Source organism: Procambarus clarkii, chromosome 45, assembly GCF_040958095.1.
Source record: "Procambarus clarkii isolate CNS0578487 chromosome 45, FALCON_Pclarkii_2.0, whole genome shotgun sequence".
Classification (NCBI taxonomy): Eukaryota; Metazoa; Arthropoda; class Malacostraca; order Decapoda; family Cambaridae; genus Procambarus; species Procambarus clarkii.
In genome coordinates, this window is record NC_091194.1 from 10,052,194 (window position 1) to 10,073,469 (window position 21,276).

General features: G+C 39.1%; 1 long non-coding RNA gene across 1 annotated transcript in view; it reads right to left on the bottom strand.

Moving 5' to 3' along the window:
• LOC123770004 (uncharacterized) overlaps positions 1 to 16,559 on the bottom strand; it is a 60,682-nt gene extending 44,123 nt beyond the window's left edge. Inside the window, exons 1-2 of the long non-coding RNA XR_006774299.2 lie at positions 16,423 to 16,559; positions 3,348 to 3,434 (exon numbers count right to left, since the gene is read on the bottom strand). This is a non-coding gene — a long non-coding RNA (uncharacterized lncRNA). The remainder of the gene's footprint in view (positions 1 to 3,347; positions 3,435 to 16,422) is intronic.
• Between the last annotated feature and the right edge of the window lie 4,717 nt (positions 16,560 to 21,276).

Consider the following 21,276-nt stretch of genomic DNA (forward strand, 5'->3'; position numbering starts at 1 on the left):
ATATATATATATATATATATATATATATATATATATATATATATATATATATATATATATATATGTCGTACCTAGTAGCCAGAATGCACTTCTCGGCCTACTATGCAAGGCCCGATTTGCCTAATAGGCCGAGTGATTTTCTTCATTTTCAATAAATTGTTTCCTATTGGTTTATTTTAAATATTATTATTATAATATATTAAGAACATAAATTATTGATTTAGTTATGTTAGTTTAGGTTTGGTTAAGATAGGTTAGGTTAGGTTAGGTTAGGTAGGGTTGATTAGGTTTGGTCATATATCTTTGCTAGTTTTAACTAAAACTTAAAAAAATATGATCATACATAATGAAATAAATAGCTTTATCATTTCATAAGAAAAAAGTGAGATTTTTTTTTTATGAAATGGGGGCGGGGGAGGTAGTGAGACCCACAAACTCCCGCCACATTTTCCAGTTATTTCATCACTTCCTTGAACATGCTAGGCTCCCACTCTCTATACTTTCTCGTTGTCCGGGGCACGAAGCCTGTTAGACTCATCGAGGCCCCAGTAACACTCTAGATATATTCCAATAACACTCCAGGTATACTCCAGTAACACTCCAGGTATACTCCAGTAACACTCCAGGTATACTCCAGTAACACTCCAGGTATACTCCAGTAACACTCCAGGTATACTCCAGTAACACTCCAGGTACACTCCAGTAACACTCCAGGTATACTCCAGTAACACTCCAGGTATACTCCAGTAACACTCCAAGTCACAGGTCAACCTGGGAACTCCATTAGGATCTAAAACCTGTACAGCCACGAACATTGTGACGTCACACACCTCATCCACACCATACAGAAGAACACAGCATTTTATCTCATATTTTCGTTAGGCTGGGTTAGATTAGGATGGGTTGGTTAGGCTGGGTTAGATTAGGATGGGTTGGTTAGGCTGGGTTAGATTAGGATGGGTTGGTTAGGCTGGGTTGGTTTGAACAGTAACAGTGATGATGGGGAGGACATAGTGTCCTCAGTACTAGAGAAGGGGAGCTTGCACACCACCTGCTCAACAGCTGGTCACTACAACATCACACGGGTGAGGCTCTCAGTCTCTCGCCGTATCACATATGTCAGACCAATCCTGGAGTATGCAGCTCCAGCATGGAGTCCATATCTAGTCACTCGCCGTATTTCCGCCGTGTAGGTATCCGGAACGTTTGCATAACGCGCTCCATATAGGGCGTCGTCAGTTACAGTCCCGCTACTGTGCCAGGCAAGTTCACTACGGGCTCACCATAGCCCGTGCTACTTGGAACTTTTGGTTCCGAGTAGCTAAGTCTAAAACAACAACAGCGACGTGAGATTAGAAACCGTCGGTGGCCCATCAGATTCATCATTTGTTCTCTTAAGAAAACCTCCACAGTCTCCACAGAGACTCCACAGAGAACACTGTTCAACCTAAGAGACCCAGAGCTCTTCAACGTCCTCCTGCCGTATATAACAAATATTTCCGGAACACATGTGGAGAGTTTCACGAGACAATTGGCCAAGTTTCCGCTGTAAGTGCCGAAGCAGGTTGTAGAGGATAACCTACCGATTGCTATCCTCGACATAACAGCCTAAAGGACCACGTTATCACACGACATGCAGGGCTTCGGGAGTAGAAAGACTCGAAACCGGGTATAGGTAAAATATAGGTAAAGGACCCTACGGCCTTCTTTCTGTGCAGCGGGGTAGCGATGTCTCCCCCCAGCGTACTGACAGGGGCCACCCACCACCACCTCCTCCTGCCCCTTCACGCTTCTTAACTCCATTCAAACTTCTCTGTTTTCGCTTTCCCGCCCTTATCCGCCGGGCATGCGTCGCCTCCCGGACATTCCTGTCTCTCCACCCGGATATATGGACATGGACTCCTCCCACATGCTCACTTTCTCCGCGGACCGGACTATCTCCACCATCAGCTTACCACTAATGCAAATTTCCCCCTCAGGTGGAAATCAAATATTGATGTGGATAAGATATTGACAACGGTTTGGTGTTGGGCTTAAGAACGGTTAACCACAGGACGGCTATTAAGGCCACCACAAGAGCATACTGAGCAACTAGCAAGTATAATAAAGTATACTCTTAGTATATTTTAGCCCCCACACCCCCACTCACTGCCCAGGCAGGGTCATACTACACCCCCTTCAGGTGATGGGACTACATGAGCTGCCACCCTGGAACACGTTCTCATCCCTTTAAGGGTAGGAGAACCAGGGGGCGCCACCGTCCACAGGGAAACAAACATGTACTGTACAGAAAAATATATCATCAGTACTATTATGTCCAATTAGTTTAAAAAAATGAATCTTACGGTAAAAGATTCAATTTACTTTCTGAAAGAGTTGGCCAGTAGTTTCCTGTTTAACCTCAGGGATCGAGAGGAGAAACTCCCACATCCTGGGTTCCTGCCTTACGTGCGAGGCCCGACAGCTGCTTCACAACCTCAAACTTTTCACTGTCATACTTTCCTGTAAACACATTCCTTTTCTTAATGAAAACAAAAATTATATATATATATATATATATATATATATATATATATATATATATATATATATATATATACATATATATATATATATATATATATATATATATATATATATATATATATATATATATATATATACACCACGAAGATTCCTGACCACGAAGGAAAAATGAGTGGAAATTTCTTAAGTACTTTCGTATTAATTAATACGTCTTCAGAAGGATTATTTTTTGGGTGGGGGAGTAAAGAGGAAGGAGAGGCATAGGTGAAAATATAGCATTTTAACTTGAACGCCATAGAAGTGGGAAATACAGTGAGAGGTATGAAAGCAGGCGGGTTGTCCGCCTTGCTGACACGATGTGTAAGGATGATGTATTGATTAATACGAAAGTATTTAAGGAATTTTTCCTGTCATTGTTCCTTCATGGTTGACAAATTGTTGCCACTGTCATTTATTTGCCCCCGTCTCAGTGTTTAATGGTCCAGTCTTTTCCCTAATCATTGTTTGATATAACTAGTTGTAACTGCTGGCAAAATCTTTTGTAAAGTTTCACGCTAACAGCACCAGTCGGCTTTTGGGGATATTCCAATATACCAGGAAATACTGAAGCCGTACAATAGAATTGGAACCGCTTTCCTGGCCTCCCCAGGCATCAGGGTTCGATCACACCATACGGCCTCAATATTCAATAATAGGTACATCACGTTTTTGTTTCATTTCGCTATTGTTCTTGGCGACAAGAAGCCTGTTAGTTTCATCGAAGTCCCCCCTAGATGTAGAAACATGAGTGTTTGGGAAACTATACTAAAAACATTACTCACTAAAACACATGATGACATACACTGGCCATGAGAAAACCTTCCAGTCAGCAGAAGTATTCTTCGTGAAGTTGAAGTCCTGGTCATTGCCTGCAACGTCAAAGTAGACTAATGAGTTGGGAGTAGCATTGATTGGGAGTAAATCCCTCAAAATGTTCCTGCTGATGCCAAAATTTGATGCCTGGAATATACAGCATTAATGCTCACATTACCAATTTGTGTGGTGCTGGTGGCAAAACATTCCCTATGGCGAAAATGGGACCCAATTTCTAGGTGTAAAGAAACTGAGATATTAATTAATCCTGTACTATGATAAGGACAAAAGTATACTTCTGATTGGTCAGTAAACTAGTGGTCTATATTAATAATATCCCTCCGCGTCTAACGGAGGCCTTAAGCCCAACACCAAACCATACTGAAACAATCTCAATAATATTAAACAAATGTAAACAAAAAAAGGTTATGAAAAGCGTGGGTGGGTGTTGTAAAGATCCCGCCACATCCTTGCTGGCGGGTAAGCGCTACCGGAAACGGTAACAGGAATATAGCATTTAAACTTAAACGCCATAAATCGCTTTGTGAAATTTACGAGGCAGTAGAGGCTTCCAAGATTAATGGCTTATGTTCGAGCAAAAAAGCTAGTTTTATTTGTAAAAACAAAATGCGACGTACTGTTCGAGAGACCTGGATTGGTATGTGATGTCCAGTGTTGATATTCTCTCTCTCTCTACGGCACTACGGGCTCACCATAGCCCGTGCTACTTGGAACTTTTTGTTCCTGGTAGCAAATCTTTAACAACAGCAACAACATCTCTATCTCTCTCTCTCTCTCTCTCTCTCTCTCTCTCTCTCTCTCTCTCTCTCTCTCTCTCTCTCTCTCTCTCTCTCTCTCTCTCTTGTTATACATGGCAGTTGCTGTGCAACCGGTGTCCTGTTAATAATTATCAATATAATTAAATATACAGTGTACAGATCAATTGTAGTAGCGAATGTCAAACACCTTCCACTTGGGTCTCATTGACATTATGTGACTTCCGTAGTCCTTTTGCGTTAAAATTCACAGAATGAGTATGGGGTGCACAATAACCTACAGCTCACAGAATGAGTATGCGGTGCACAATAAACTACCGCTCACAGGATGAGTATGGGGTGCACAATAAACTACCACTCACAGGATGAGTATGGGATGCACAATAAACTACCGCTCACAGGATGAGTATGGGATGCACAATAAACTACCGCTCACAGGATGAGTATGCGGTGCACAATAAACTACCACTCACAGGATGAGTATGGGAAGCACAATAAACTACCGCTCACAGGATGAGTATGGGATGCACAATAAACTACCGCTCACAGGATGAGTATGCGGTGCACAATAAACTACCACTCACAGGATGAGTATGGGATGCACAATAAACTACCACTCACAGGATGAGTATGGGATGCACAATAAACTACCGCTCACAGAATGAGTATGCGGTGCACAATAAACTACCGCTCACAGGATGAGTATGCGGTGCACAATAAACTACCACTCACAGGATGAGTATGGGATGCACAATAAACTACCGCTCACAGAATGAGTATGCGGTGCACAATAAACTACCGCTCACAGGATGAGTATGCGGTGCACAATAAACTACCACTCACAGGATGAGTATGGGATGCACAATAAACTACCGCTCACAGAATGAGTATGCGGTGCACAATAAACTACCACTCCCAGGATGAGTATGGGAAGCACAATAAACTACCGCTCACAGAATGAGTATGCGGTGCACAATAAACTACCACTCACAGGATGAGTATGGGAAGCACAATAAACTACCGCTCACAGAATGAGTATGCGGTGCACAATAAACTACCACTCACAGGATGAGTATGGGAAGCACAATAAACTACTGCTCACAGAATGAGTATGCGGTGCACAATAAACTACCACTCACAGGATGAGTATGGGAAGCACAATAAACTACCGCTCACAAGATGAGTATGCGGTGCACAATAAACTACCGCTCACAGGATGAGTATGCGGTGCACAATGAACTACTTAATACAACTAGGTTGTCGCGCCAGGTGTACACGTACATATAGAAGCACGTGGACTAGTAATTTATTAACATGTGACACCTTCAGCATCTTGAACGACAAATGTCAACGCTAAATGTCATAATTCCTAATCCCGCGCGTATATAAATACATGCATATATGCTACATATAATTATAAGAATTTTAAAAACCATATTAATTTCATGAAGCTATATACAATACCTGCTTTTAACCTAGCAAAATATTATAAATTATATCGCAGTATATCATGATTAAAACAATAACCCACTTTCTACATTAATTTCCAGCAAAGTAAGAAATGGGTGACAGCTGGACAAATCTTCTCCCTTGCAAAAAGTATGCGGCAAGAAGGTTAGCACTTAGCATTGGCGCTGCGTGTGTGTGGTACCGAGAGCTCGCTACCTGCTTATAAAGATATAGAAAAGTGGACACTACCCTGGCAGCGATATATTTTTCCCATGGCCGCAGGCGTCCTAGTGTTGGTGGCCTGGCCCCAGATTCACGAAAGCACTTACGCAAGCACTTACGAACCTGTACATCTTTTCTCAATCTTTGGCGGCTTTGTTTCAAATTATTAAACAGTTAATGAGCTCCGAAGCACCAGGAGGATGTTTATAACAATAACGACAGTTGAATGGGAAGTTTTCATGCTTGTAAACTGTTTAATAAATGTAACCAAAGCCGTCAAAGATTGAGGAAAGATGTACACGTTCGTAAGTGCTTGTGTAAGTGCTTTCGTGAATCTGGCCTGGCCAGTTACTCACCCATGGAAAACAAACCGGAACACTGTTATTATTTGTTTTAAATTAATTTGATTTGATTCTGGATCTTTTAGTATATATTCGTTTAATTAAAGAAATTACGTAAGGCTGATCTCACATGAGTGTTAATCTGGAGCCTCGCCATACAACTTGTGGCATTCAGTCGTAGGCTTCGCAACCTATTACTTCTACACGAACATAATATATTTTTTCTAGAAAACATGTCTATAGCCTACAGTATGGTGAGCACAATAAACTACCGCTCACAGTATATGGTGAGCATAATAAACTACCGCTCACAGTATATGGTGAGCACAATAAACTACTGCTCACAGTATATGGTGAGCACAATAAACTACTGCTCACAGTATATGGTGAGCACAATAAACTACCGCTCACAGTATATGGTGAGCACAATAAACTACCGCTCACAGTATATGGTGAGCACAATAAACTACTGCTCACAGTATATGGTGAGCACAATAAACTACCGCTCACAGTATATGGTGAGCACAATAAACTACTGCTCACAGTATATGGTGAGCACAATAAACTACTGCTGACAGTATATGGTGAGCACAATAAACTACTGCTCACAGTATATGGTGAGCACAATAAACTACCGCTCACAGTATATGGTGAGCACAATAACCTACTGCTCACAGTATATGGTGAGTACAATAAACTACCGCCCACAGGATGAGTATGTGGTGCACATTAAACTACAAAAATCAATAAAAATAAACTCAATAAATCAATAAAACTACAATAAACAAAAATCCGTGCATACTTAAGATTCTGTTCATGTTTGCATCTCCTAAATTATATAACGGTTTTCAGACATTTTGCTTATACTTTTATGTGAGTTAAAAGATTATGCATAAATTCCTCGGCATGTACTCACCTAGTTGTACTTATCTAGTTGTGCTTGGCCTCTTTGGTCCCGCCTCTCAACCGTCAATCAACTGGTGTACAGATTCCTGAGCCTACTGGGCTGTCATATCTACATTTGAAACTGTGTATGGGCTCTGCCTCCTGTTTAATTCATTCCATTTGTTAACTACTCTAACACTGAAAACATTCTTTTTAATGTCTCTGTGGCTCATTTGGGTACTAAGTGTCCACCTGTGTTCCCTTGTTCATGTTCTACCCGTGCTAAAGAGTTTGTCTTTGTCCACCCTGTCAATTCCCCCGAGAATTTTGTAGGTGGTTATCATGTCTCCCCTTATTCTTTTTTTCCAGGGACGTGAGATTCAGATCCCTTAGCCTTTCTTCGTAGCTCATACCTCTCAGTTCCGGGACGAGTCTGATGGCATACCTCTGAGTCTTCTCTAACTTTGTCTTGTGTTTAACTAGGTTTGGACTCCACCTATGGACTCGAGGTGTGGAATTCATCGAATGACTGCAATTCTGGCTTTTATCTTTAGCTCTTTTTTATGTTTTATAACGAGGCATCGTAAAGATCTCTATACAAAAGATGAATCACAGTTTCTATGTATAATCTGCTGGAGACATTTGTCTAAAGAGACCACTATTTTTGTCATATTTGGTCTAATTAGTATTTAAAACCTCATAATGCACTAATAACTTTGTCTTAACAAAAGTTGGACTTATCGTACGGTGGGATCTCATTAATCTTGTGTAACCAGCGTACAGCACAAAATCCTAATTTGCGTTAATTACGATATAATAATAATAATTACAAAAGTGGTTGAACCTGGCAATGTTCCCTCCTAACGAGATTTGATACACATGCCCCAAACAAGCGTACCACATACACTACGTCTGTTTAAGTGATTTCAATAATCCCCCTTTTTCAACCGACGTCTTTCAAAAGTTCAGTAAAAAACTTAAGTTTTTGTAGCGGGTTAATGGAGTTACTTGCGGTGCGGCCGGAACTCTGGTCGGGGGGTTGGGGGGGGAGTGTTTCTGCGCTGGACGACCAGACTTTCTCCTCCAATGTTTCTTGACTAGCTTTTTCTTGCACAAACAAGTTCTTGGTCTTGCTTCCTCCTCTCTCTCCCAATATTTATACATTCATTCATACATTCATCCATCCATACATACATACATACATACATACATACATACATACATACATACATACATACATACATACATAAGCAGTACACAGTTTCAAATGTAGATATGATAGAGCCCAGTAGGCTCAGGAATCTGTACACCAGTTGATTGACAGTTGAGAGGCGGGACCAAAGAGCCAAAGCTCAACCCCCGCAAGCACAAATAGGTGAGTACATACATACACATACATACATATATATCTATATCGTACCTAATAAGCCCGGCCCGATTTGCATAACGGGCAAAGTGATTTTCGTTATTTTCAAATATTCCTTTTCAATTTGGTTTATTTGAATTAATATTATTAGGTTAAGAACATGAATTACTGACTTAGTTATTTTAAATTACATTAGGTTAGGTTTGATAAAATTTCTATGTAAGTTTTAACGAAATTAAAAAATTATATATAATATAATGGAAAGCTTTATCATTCCATAAGACAAAATATAAAATTACATATTTATATATAATTTCGTTATATTTATATCTATAAATATATATATATATATATATATATATATATATATATATATATATATATATATATATATATATATATATATATATATATATATATATATATATGTATACACGCACAAGTGTCCCGCTCAAAGGGAACCTCAGATGTTGACCTGACAATAGTTACAAGCAACATTTGATGGACGATATACAAGTTGTCTGGGACTGGCAAGTGTGCACCTTCATTGCCTTTTACCTATCTACAGTACAGTGAATTTGAAGGTGTGTGTGTGTGAGGGGGATGGGGCTACTGCATTCAGAGACCCAGAAAACTAGTAAGTATAGGGGGGGGGGGGTTAGGACATTGTTACAGGTTCGTGCCAATAGGCAGAGATCTTGGGCGCTTAAGTTTTTGAAGGAGGTGGGGGAGGCGCTTGGACCAAACCAGAGATCCAAGATCGGCCAGTAATATTCTCTTTTACCGTATCACACTGGGGAGGGGGTTAGATGCTGATATTTCTTAAAGAGTGGCACTGGAGCCGACCCCGACTGGCCTATAACACTCCCATATCCCACATGCTTCAAATGAGACAGGTGGGTGAGGCTAGACCCAAGCGTCTGGCCTACAACCTTGGACAGACATAAACATACATTCTCGCTTATCGATATGGATATATATAATCTGTCTATTTAGTTAAACTTCATCTAACTTCACCAAATCCTACACAAAATGTAATCAACTTATTAAAAATGTGATTCTAGTGAATATGAATCTACCTTTGGTAAAGATAATAATAAAACAGAGATAATGATTAGGCTCCTAGCAAGCTACTGGGTCAGCTAAACAAAATGTTTATGATTGTTCCGTTATATTTACTTGTGCTTCCTATATATTTTTTTCTTTTGTACAAGAGAGTATTTGCGTAAAGACTTGGCTTGAGAGAACAACTCGGCCTCCAGTCAAGGTAAACATTACACCCACTCTCTTAACTCAGTTGCCCGAAACTATATAAGTGTTAATGACTTTGCGAAAATGTACTAATTAATCACTAAAATCTTTACTCATACAGCAAACTTTAATTTGGGCTCGTTCTCAACTCACAACTTGGAATGCTGGGTTGGAATCCTGGTCGGGGGAAAAATGATTGGGCATGTTTCCTATCACCTAATGCCTCCGTTCACCTAGCAGTAAATAGGTACCTGGGAGTTAGTCAGTCTGTGTGGGGTTACATCCTGGGAAGGATCTGTAGTTCTATGCAAATACCTTCTACCATCTGAAGGGTGCAGAAACACTAGATCATTTAACCTTTTCATTTTTTGCAATGTAAATGTAAATTAGTGTGACCTAAAATAGACATGTAAATGTAAAAATTCCCTCGCACAACCCTGCTAAATGTTTCCACAAGTATTGAAAAAGCGGTGAAGGTGTTGGAGACTTGCTGCAGGAGGCACGGGAGCTCACCAGGTGGGAGACAACTGGTCTCCTGACGGAGGGGAAGAGTATTTACTGAGCAGTAAAACCAACTTAACCAAGACAATGTTGCCCCCTTCCCCCACCACACATGGAGAAACCATGGATGGTGAAAAGTTGAATATTGAATATCTCAACGATGTGGAAATGGAAAGTCACTTAATTGCTGAAAAAGCCCTCAGACGGGAAAATAATGGTTGCACATAGCTTTAGGTTAAATTACAGCTAATTAAGAGACTAAAGCCGTCAGGAGAGAATATATTTGTAAATGAAAGCAAAAACCTATATTGTGATGAAAAACCCCCTTCAAGCGACCTTTATGAATTTTAAGCATCTAAATCTATCTCAAAACATGAAGTAACCGTGGTCATTTATTCATCGAATTAATAACTAATTACATCAAATAAATATGTATAAGTAAACTTGTCTAATCATCAAGAAAAATATTTTGTTGCTATCGACCGTAGAATAAAGATGACGTGAAACCTGTGGCACGAGGAATGTTAAGAGGAACGCCATCTGCATTCACCTCCACGCAGGGCCACCGGGTCAGCCGCGGTTATAAACACAAGAGAAACTTCCCCGCCACATGCAACTGCCTTTCTTATTTACGGGACCCGCCTAGCGGACCATGGCACGCAACCGCAGAATCACGTTATCATCTTAGCTCAACACTGGAAGTGTACTTTAGTATATCTTATAAATTACCATGTACTTACTGTGTTAAAAAGCCATACATACATACATATATCTACGAGAGACAACCATAATTGATTTTTTTTAATATATTAACACCTGTTGTAGAATCTTTGCGAAACCTGGCTGTTTACCGATTATTAAAATTCCGTATAAACGGTATAATCACTGTTAATGCCAGCGCCAACCAGTGAAGGATTGGCAGTTTTGTGCCTTGAGTTAGACACGGGTCAGGGTACTATTTGGATAATACATAACATACATAATACTTCCAAAATAACGTAACCTTTGTATTATGTCGGAAAACAGCGCTATACCACTTAAAATATGACGAAAAATAGTGTGTATGATAATTTAGTGGCTTTTCGTGTACCGTTTCCAACTAAACCCACCCTAATCCAACCTAACATATACTGGTCTACAAAACCTCACTTATCCTTAGCAAGCTTATCTTAAATCAAATTAATTTACAACATAATTTTCCAAACTAGCCTAATATTTTTAAGCTAATTTGTTTAACCTAATCTTTATAACAAACCTAATTCTTCTCAATAATCTAATCTTTCTAAATAACCTAATTAATCTTGCCTAGTTAACCCATCCCTCTGACCTAATCTATTTTTTTTCTTTTATTCTTCTTTTATTTGGGATCAACAAGCCGTTCTCTACTTCACTATAAATAAATTAATGCCCATCATCAAAGTAAATAATGTAAAATCCTCTACTGACATTAAAATTTACGTGTCAGTATTTGATCAACAGCTTCGGTTTGTGAAGGGATTAATGAATAACCCCTGACAAACAGTCCCCATGGCGTAGTGGTAAAGCACTCGCTTGGTGCTTTGGCCTGAGTTCGTATCCTGGCCAGGGGAGGATTGACCGGGCGCCAATCCTTAACAGTAGCCTCTGTTCACCCAGCAGTAAATGGGTACATGGTTGTTAGCGATTTGGCGGATCGTATTCCCAGGGAAAAAAATCGGATTGAGGACATGCCCGAAACGCTATGCGTGCTAGTACTGTACAAGACTGTAAGAACTCTTGTATATATAATAAACACACGAGCCATCTCCATAGCACTCATCAGGGGAACAATCTTGTACCAGCACTAGTTTACTAAACTAATACTAAAGCCAAATGTTACCATTGTATTTACGAATAATACACTCAAAACGCTCTAGATAATTTATAGCTTTGCTAAGTCAATATTTTAAAGAATGAAACACTTCAACAATATTTTGCACGGAAACACAATATAGCGATACTAAAACGGCCAGTATGCTAATCGAGGCGAAATTTATGTAAAATACATGTTTTTCACACAAAATTGCATACAATTTGTACGTATCAGCTGTCGACGAGTACAAGCCTAGTATTGCGAGACATAACCTACTTCCTTCACACTATAAACTGAAATCTGTATAATCTACATAGAAAAATACTATGACCTGGAAATATTAATATTTTACAATCACACGAACAAGCAAGACTTACATTTCTACAATGTTCTTAATATTATGACTAAGCAAGAAACGTCAAAAAACATTCGATCCAGGATTATATATATTATATATATATATATATATATATATATATATATATATATATATATATATATATATATATATATATATATATATGTCGTACCTAGTAGCCAGAACACACTTCTCAGCCTACTACGCAAGGCCCAATTTGCCTAATAAGTCAAGTTTTCATGAATTAATTGTTTTTCGACTACCTAACCTACCTAACCTAACCTAACCTAACTTTTTCGGCTACCTAACTTAACCTAACCTATAAAGATAGGTTAGGTTAGGTTAGGTAGGGTTGGTTAGGTTCGGTCATATATCTACGTTAATTTTAACTCCAGTAAAAAAAAATTGACCTCGTACATAATGAAATGGGTAGGTTTATCATTTCATAAGAAAAAAATTAGAGAAAATATATTAGTTCAGGAAAACTTGGCTTATTAGGCAAATCGGGCCTTGCATAGTAGGCTGAGAAGTGAGTTCTGGCTAATAGGTACGACATATATATATATATATATATATATATATATATATATATATATATATATATATATATATATATATATATATATATATACAATGATCACAAAAACACTGATCCAAGTATGCAGAATAACCACATGTGAAAAATAGAAAATGCTTAACGCGTTTTCTATTTTTCACATGTGGTTATTCTGCATATATATATATATATATAATATATATATATATATATATATATATATATATATATATATATATATATATATATATATATATATATATATATATATATATATGACAATGTCAGACCACGGAGGAAAATGAAACAGGAAATTTCCTTAAGTACTTTCGTATATTAAATACATCTTTGGAAGGAAGATGTATTTAATTCTGAAGATGTATTTAATATACGAAAGTACTTAAGGAAATTTCCTGTTTCATTTTCCTCCGTGGTCTGACATTGTCACATTCTTAATCACGTGTTTATTTTCGTGATATACACACACATATATATATATATATATATATATATATATATATATATATATATATATATATATATATATATATATATATATATATATATATATATATATATATATATATGTCGTACCTAATAGCCAGAACGCACTTCTCAGCCAACTATGCATGGCCCAATTTGCCTAATAAGCCAAGTTTTCATGAATTAATGTTTTTTCGACTACCTAACCTACCTAACCTAACCTAACCTAACTTTTTCGGCTACCTAACCTAACCTAACCTATAAAGATAGGTTAGGTTAGGTTAGGTAGGGTTGGTTAGGTTCGGTCATATATCTACGTTAAATTTAACTCCAATAAAAAAAAATTGACCTCATACATAATGAAATGGGTAGCTTTATCATTTCATAAGAAAAAAAATAGAAAAAATATATTAATTCAGGAAAACTTGGCTTATTAGGCAAATCGGGCCTTGCATAGTAGGTTGAGAAGTGCGTTCTGGCTATTAAGTACGACATATATATATATATATATATATATATATATATATATATATATATATATATATATATATATATATATATATATATATGTCGTACCTAGTAGCCAGAACGCACTTCTCAGCCTACTATGCAAGGCCTGATTTGCCTAATATGCCAAGTTTTCATGAATTAATTGTTTTTCGGCAACCTAACCTACCTAACCTAACCAACCCGTTCTCGCAAATTTAATAAGTCAATATTGACTTATTAAATATGTGCATAGGTGACATACTTAACATAACAGATACCCTTAAAAAGATTCATAGAAAACCCCGACCTTACCTAACCTTGTTAGTATCTTAAGATAAGCATCTTATTGCTTCGTAATTACAATTATTACCTAACCTATAATAGGTATAGGTTAAGTAATAATTGTAATTACGAAGCAATAAGATGCTTATCTTAAGATACTAACAAGGTTAGGTAAGGTCGGTGTTTTCTATGAATCTTTTTAAGGGTATCTATTATGTTTAGTATATCACCTATGCACGTAGTTAATAAGTCAATATTGACTTTACGAATTTGCGAGAACGGGTTGAACCTAACCTAACCTAACTTTTTCAGCTACCTAACCTAACCTAACCTATAAAGATAGGTTAGGTTAGGTTAGGTAGGGTTGGTTAGGTTCCGTCATATATCTTCGTTAATTTTAACTCCAATAAAAAAAACCTGACCTCATACATAATGAAATGGGTAGCTTTATCATTTCATAAGAAAAAAATTAGAGAAAATATATTAATTCAGGAAAACTTGGCTTATTAGGCAAATCGGGCCTTGTATAGTAGGCTGAGAAGCGCGTTCTGGCTACTAGGTACGACATATATATATATATATATATATATATATATATATATATATATATATATATATATATATATATATATATATATATATATATATGCGCATCAAGCTTGATTGGTCCCCAAGCCAACATGCATCGGAAAACTCTTGACCCCTGAAGGATTCGAACCCGGTCAACCAGGGCCTCCATGTCTCTTGGCAGTCGATATAGTACTGGACAGTGCGTTCGTATGAAAAATAAGAACGCACTGCAGAGGCTGACGCGGTGGCTTGACACGGTAACAACTGGTGCCAAGTTCCCACAGCCACATGCATGATGACGATAATGGTGATTACATAGTGGTGGTGATGGTGGTGGTGGTGGCGGCAGTGGTGGTGATGGGAGTGGTGGTGGTAGCGGTGCTGATGGTGGTAGTTGTGACAGAGGCGATGGTAATGGAGGTAGTGGTGACAGTAATGATGGTGATAGTGGTAGGGGGTATCTGAGATAGTGGTGTTGATGTTATTTATGATGATGCTGGTGTGATAGTGACGAAGGTAGTCATAATATTGATGATAGCGATACTGATGAGGCCTGTGATGATGACTGGCAATATTTGGAGGGAATACAGTAATATTAATATATTAAATGACTGATATACTCTTTAAGTCTTCATAATAATATATGCGAAGATACTAAAAAAAACATATACGAGTGTTTGGAGTTCTGAAACAGTTAATCACTTATATTTGCAACTGAATTTATATTTTGTACCTAAACAGATTTAGTCAATATTCATAATTATCTCAAAACCAACTGTCTTTTCCCAGCCTTAGATAGGGGGACAAGATTCTATCCTTGAAAACTGATGTGTGTGTGTATTTTCTATTTGTGCCTGCAAAAATCTAGCTATTAGCTCTTGGACCCCGCCTTTTTAACCGATCTTTTTTTTCCCCCTCTTTATTATGCCTACTACATATGAACACACACACACCCACATCCTCAAAAAGCAGCCTGTAGCAGCTGTCTAACTTCCAGGTACATATTTACTGTTAGGTGAACAGGGCATCAGTTGAAAGAAACTCTGCCCATTTGTTTCCGCTTCGGACGGGAATCAAATCGGGCCCTTACGAATACGACCTCCGAGCGCCGTCCACTCCATATTTTCGTTTTTATATATATGCAAGAATTCTTACATTCTTGTAAGATCACACATGTGTACTCACCTAGTTGTGCTTGCGGGGGTTGAGCCTTGGCTCTTTGGTCCCGCCTCTCAACACACACATCGGTGTGTGAACTCACCTAGTTGTGCTTGCGGGTGTTGAGCTTCGGCTCTTTGGTCCCGCCTCTCAACCGTCAATCAACAATCAACCTGTGTGTGTGTGTGTGTGTGTGTGTGTGTGTGTGTGTGTGTGTGTGTGTGTGTGTGTGTGTGTGTGTGTGTGTGTGTGTGTGTGTGTGTATTCACCTAGTTGTGTTTTCTGTGTGTGCGTGCGTGTGAAAAACACATGTTTTTCGTGCGTGTTTGTTTTCGTTTGTGAATACATAAACAAATATATTATTCATATAGTTTTCAGGATGATAATAATTAAATTCATGTAAACAAATTAAAGACTAACCATGCGTAACTTTTGATAAAACACAACACATAAACGACTTCTGTTTTGAAACAAAAGGAACAACAATTGCTAGGAAATAACAGGTCGACAATGTTATTTGAGTTACCGTAATGTCAAGTGCTGGGCATGTTGTTGTTGTGGCTGTTGTTATAGTTGTGAAGGACAGCGACACAGAGCAGCAGCGAGAGCTTCACTGTGGCAAAGATACGGAAGCAATACAGTGTTTACATGAGTGGTTCCGTGCATGGCCGCTAGAGGCGCTCTCGTCGCGACAAGACATAAACGATAACATGGCAACCCTGGTAATGTTAGCGCGGCCTTACATGCTAGAAAGTGGAACCCGGGGGGAAGGAACTAGAGTATAAAGTCCATCTTGCTGCTTCATCTTGTTCTGCCGTTGTTACATCAACACCATCACCTAACTATCAAAGACTTTACAGTGAAATTTAAAAAAAAAATGGGTAGTAAAATTAAGGTAATGACATCGTGCCGTGCCGTGGTACAATGATCTCCAGAAGCGGTCAGTGATGGTGAAGACGGGCGAGGAGCAGCACGCAGTGTCGCGCCTCCGATCATACTCCACTTATGGCTCTTAACACTGCCACGAATCTATATATTTCTTCCTTTTCAGGGGATAATTAAATATTCATTAGCCTACAAATAAATGATGTACTATGATCTTTTTTCTTTCATTATTATTAGTAGTATATTTTTCCTATTATTAGTATTATTTATTGATGTTATTCGTAGTTACAGTAGGCCTAGTATTAATAGCCTACTAGAAATATTATATATTTTAATCATTATTTGTATTAATTATTATTATAACTATTACGGTATTATATAATATGTAATGCATATTAACATACAACATATTTTATAGCAATTATTATTAAATTGCTGGTGAGTTCTTGTAGTTTGTGGCTGGTTAATATTGTTTGCCGCCGGGTGTGGGTCAGGTGAAGCACTGGCATCACCTGCTGTACTAGTGTGACCCACTGTACTGTGTCACACTGCTGACTCACCTTACCCCTCTCAGCGCCACACCATTAACCCACCTTACCCCACTCAGCGCCACACCATTAACCCACCTTACCCCACTCAGCGCCACACCATTAACCCACCTTACCCCACTCAGCGCCACACTATTAACCCACCTTACCCCACTTAGCGCCACACCATTAACCCACCTTACCCCACTCAGCGCCACACTATTAACCCACCTTACCCCACTCAGCGCCACACCATTAACCCACCTTACCCCACTCAGCGCCACACCATTAACCCACCTTACCCCACTCAGCGCCACACCATTAACCCACCTTACCCCACTCAGCGCCACACTATTAACCCACCTTACCCCACTTAGCGCCACACCATTAACCCACCTTACCCCACTCAGCGCCACACCATTAACCCACCTTACCCCACTCAGCGCCACACCATTAACCCACCTTACCCCACTCAGCGCCACACCATTAACCCACCTTATCCCACTCAGCGCCACACCATTAACCCACCTTACCCCACTCAGCGCCACACCATTAACCCACCTTATCCCACTCAGCGCCACACCATTAACCCACCTTACCCCACTCAGCGCCACACCATTAACCCACCTTACCCCACTCAGCGCCACACCATTAACCCACCTTACCCCACTCAGCGCCACACCATTAACCCACCTTACCCCACTCAGCGCCACACCATTAACCCACCTTACCCCACTCAGCGCCACACCATTAACCCACCTTACCCCACTCAGCGCCACACCATTAACCCACCTTACCCCACTCAGCGCCACACCATTAACCCATCTTACCCCACTCAGCGCCACACCACTGACTGGTCCTCCAAATCCAGCCAGCGCCATACACCTCATCTTCCGTTAACAAATGATGTGAATGAATTCGGATCTGGGTGAGGGATTCGGTTGAGGTGGGGCGGCCAGTCTAGAAGATTTTCCAGCATATCCGGATTGTTTTTTTTTTATTTATCTCGGTTACCGAATTCTTACTTTTTTGCATTATTCGTTCATTTTGTTGCTGCTGTTTCAGTCATATTTTGTCTGTTTTCTCTGAATAATTCACATTTCCTGATTTCTGTTTAACTTTGTTATTATGGCTGAGTTTGTTATCTTTGGTTTTATAGAACACAAGAATATACAATAAATATAAAAATATAGAATATAAAAATAAAGAAAACAGCAAAAGGTGTATTATTGGCCCATATGTGGCAGCTCCTATTTATATCTGCCCAAACTCATTCATATGTATGTCTAACCTACGCCTGAAACACTTCAGTGATGCCACGTCTATTATGTTACCCGGGAAGCTGTTCTAGACATCAACAATGTTTCCAAACCAGTATTTACCCAAGTCTTTCCTAAATCTAGACTAGGATTTAAATCTAGATCTAGCCGTAGACTTTCTTAAATCCAGTTTATATCCATTGTTTCGTGTTCTGTTTTATGTTGACATGTTTAACATCATGGATATACACACTTAGGGGGCGTATTCTGCTTCTCGTTGTATATATATATATAGACATTATACTAAGTATACACTTGCTGTTTGGCCAGTATTGTGATGGCCTTAATAACCTTCCAGAAGTGAATAGCCCTTAAACCAACATCAAACCAAACCAAAGTTTTATCCACAAAATATACACGCAAACAGATGTATTTATCAGTGTAAATACTCAACTCCATTCACGATTAAAATAGCCTTGCAATAATGCATCGTGGCCTTAAAGCTAGTGGTAGTTGAGACTTTAAACCTTAAGATATACTTCCACATGACTCCTCTAATTGCTAATACCTTATCTGGTGCATAATGAAAGCGTGAAGACGGAATATACACGGCAAAGACGTTCAAGTATGTTTATTGAGACAAGAAAGAAATACATCTCAAAGGAATAGAGTAGCTTAGGCTACTTCTATCCCCCAAACGGCAGAGACGCTAGCCGCTGCTCACACGCGGACCATAAACACACGTGCTTCATATTGGTTATTGTGGCGGATATTGCCTCTACTGTGTATTGTGCGCGCTCACCCCTATGCTCCTTCAACCCGTCCTCCTACCACAGCGTCGTATTTTGAAGTATATTATACCTAAGGCCGAAAATCGTCGTATTGGAAAATGGTAGCGGCTTGCGGAATTGACACACGGTTCTGTTTTCTGTTTGGGGCCCTCTGGTAGGTAGAATTCTGATAAATAAGGGGGCCTGGGCGGGTCATCCAGGAGAGGGAGGGGTGCATATTCAAGATAGGAGTGAACTTGAACCTTATATAACGTTTTGCAACCGTTGCTGTCAAGAAGGAATGTGGAGATACTCCGTAAAGCTGTAAGTTTCTTGCCTGTCTTGCTTGCCAGGTTAAACACGTGGCTTTTCATGGTCAGTGAAGAATCAAACTTAATTTCCATGATGTCAACTTTGTCGCTGGACACTAGGTTTTTGCCACTCAGTTGTATACTTGTCCCGCTTGCAATATCATGCTGTGTTGTTATCATCGCCTGTGTGTTTTCTGTCCCAAATGTGACCTTCACCTTCACAATTTAGACATTGGTGCAGACTGGTAATTAATGAGCTTCATAGACGCTGGAATTTCTTATTTTTCCACACGTAAAAGATAGATTGCAGTAATCAGCATAGTCCTGAACCTCAGGGATGAGGCTGTGGATCGTTTGAAATAGACGGAGTGGACAGAGTGCTTCCTCCCGCCTTTCACACTGTTATATAGAACGGACCGCTAGCTACCAACTAGAACCCCCAAGTGTAGCTCAGTGACCTTGTTGAGGTCATCTTCTACTCCATGACCCACCGGCGATGGCTGTGCCTGGCTGTGAAGGTGGTGGCTCATACACCCCCCCCCCCCTCACACTTAGAAGGTAGCAGTTGTATAACTACTATGACTATCCTCACGATAGGCGGAGTTCTCACGACGCTTCCTTGTGAGGACTGAGAATGTTGCTCACTGGTTTGGTGTTGTTAAGACCTGTCAACTACGGGAGGGTTATTAGGGCCTGTCAACTACGGGAGAGTTATTGAGGCCTGTCAACTACGGGAGAGTTATTGAGGCCAGTCAACTACGGGAGAGTTATTGAGGCCTGTCAACTACGGGAGAGTTATTGAGGCCTGTCAACTACGGGAGAGTTATTGAGGCCTGTCAACTACGGGAGGGTTATTAAGACCTGTTAACTACGATATATATTATATATATGTTGTACCTAGTAGCCAGAACGCAGTTCTTGGCCTATTATGCAAGGCCTAATTTGCCTAATAAGCCAAGTTTTCCAGAATTTCAATATTTGTCTAATTTTTTTCTTATGAAATGATAAAGCTATTCATTTCATTATGTATGAGCTATTTTTTTTAAATTTGAGTTAAAACTAACGTAGATATATGACCGAAACTAACCAACCCTACCAAACCTAACCTAATCTATCTTAACCTAACCTAAACTAACATAACTAAATCAATAATTTATGTTCTTAATATAATATAATAGTAATATATAAAATAAACCAAAAGGAAATAATTTATTGAAAATAAAGAAAATCTCTCGGCCTATTAGGCAAATCGGCCCTTGCATAGTAGGCCGAGAAGTGCGTTATGGCTACTAGGTACGACATATGTGTGTGTATATATATATATATATATATATATATATATATATATATATATATATATATATATATATATATATATATATATATATATATATATATATATATATATATAATATATATATGTATGTATATATGTGTGTACTCACCTATTTGTCCTTGCGGGGGTTGAGCTTTGGCTCTTTGGTCCCGCCTCTCAACTGTCAATCAACTGGTGTACAGATTCCTGAGCCTACTGGGCTCTATCATATCTACATTTAAAACTGTGTATGGAGTCAGCCTTCACCACATCGCTGCCTAATGCATTCCACCTGTTAACTACTCTGACACTG